Raw genomic sequence first — 1,649 nt, 5'->3', positions numbered from 1 at the left:
TGTGTGTGTGTGTGTGTGTGTGTGTGTGTGTATGCATATATGTACAGTTCACTGTATATATATATATTGTCGAGGACCGGCCTCGACAGGGAAGTTTGGTTCACGAAGTAGGGAGATCTGGCGGCAAAAGGGATAGATAAAGAATGCACACAAAGACGCGACTAGAGAGACAAAGAGACATCCCGAAACTAGAGTGGATGCAAGACTGGCGGGCAGACCCTGGACTGCAGGCATCATGGCCCTGCAGGTAGTAATGCACCCAGGGTTTAATCTGTGCCCTTCTTGTATTTCAGAGAGGGCTTTTACACAAAGGAAGAAGGGATTATTAAGACAGGGTACAGAAATGAAATGTGATTAATCGTTCAAAACAGAACACAATGATTTACAGGAACAAATTCTAAAATATACATTGCAAATGGTCTTAATAATCTAACATCCTTAATTTTCCAGAAATTCAAGCAAATTTTTATAAATTACTTTTTAGGTTCAAATCCTAAGGCAGCAACTTGAGGTTTCTCAAGGCTAATTAACATCCCTATAGCACTTAATCTCTAATGGGTAAAGGTGAGAAAAGGATTTTAAAAGGTCTGAAGAGAATCAAGCTGTTTCAGCTATCTGGCTAAGGCTTTCAGGAGGAAGGAGGACGCCTGGGTTAATGGTTTACACCTGGGGACAATTTGAGGAAGTTCCTTGAACAACACCCCGGAATTTGCCAATCTACTTTGAGTGAATTCCCTGGGCAGATTGTCTCCAGAGCCTCTTTGCTTAATCCCAGCAAACCTGCCTTTGGAACTTTGACAGCCTCGGCTTTAGAAGGGGTTTTTATATTAATATTGTACATGGATACTAAGAGCTCATACATTAACTTAATATCAAACATAGCTGAATACTTTGATAAAGAGCATTTTGGACATGCTTGCCAGGTGGCCCGAGTTTGTTCCTCAGAGAGATTTGTTCCCAGAACCCTACGCACTGCCAACACAGTGGAGACATTAAGAGAGGCACATAAGAAACCATTTTCTCAGAAGCTACAAGTACTGGAGTTAGAAGCATAGAATGAAGAATAAGACCAAAGAAAATTATACAGAGGTAGCCCAGGACGTCAGGAGGTCACTTCCTTGGCCCTCAGGGTCCCTGGCTGGCAATCCTGAATGGAGCCTCTGTGTTGGATTTTCGTCCATGACACAGGGCCTCAGCATCTCAGTGATTTGCTGTCCCCAACAATATATATATATATACACATATATACATATACACATACATATATGCACACACATATATATGCATATATTGTTGTTGTTATTAAGTGCTGTCATGTTGGTTCTGACCCATAGTGATCCTTTATAGGGTTTCTGAGGAGCAGCTGGTGAGCTTTAACTGATAACCTTGCAGTTCAAACAGCTTTGCAGTCTGGCACATTAACCCACAGTGCCACACCAGGACTCCATAAGCATATATACATATATATTATTGTTGTTGTTGTTGTTAAGTGCCGTCGATTCAGTTCCAACCCATACCGACCCTGTATAGGGTTTCTGAAGAGCGGCTGGTGAGCTTAAAGTATGAACCTTTGCAGTTCAAACTGACTTTGCAGTCCAGTGCATTAACCCACTGTGCCACACCAGGACTCTCTCTATATATATATCTAT

Source organism: Chrysochloris asiatica, unplaced genomic scaffold, assembly GCF_000296735.1.
Source record: "Chrysochloris asiatica unplaced genomic scaffold, ChrAsi1.0 scaffold00049, whole genome shotgun sequence".
Lineage (NCBI taxonomy): Eukaryota > Metazoa > Chordata > Mammalia > Afrosoricida > Chrysochloridae > Chrysochloris > Chrysochloris asiatica.
The sequence above is the reverse complement of the archived record's forward strand: the minus strand, read 5'-3'. Positions refer to the sequence as shown.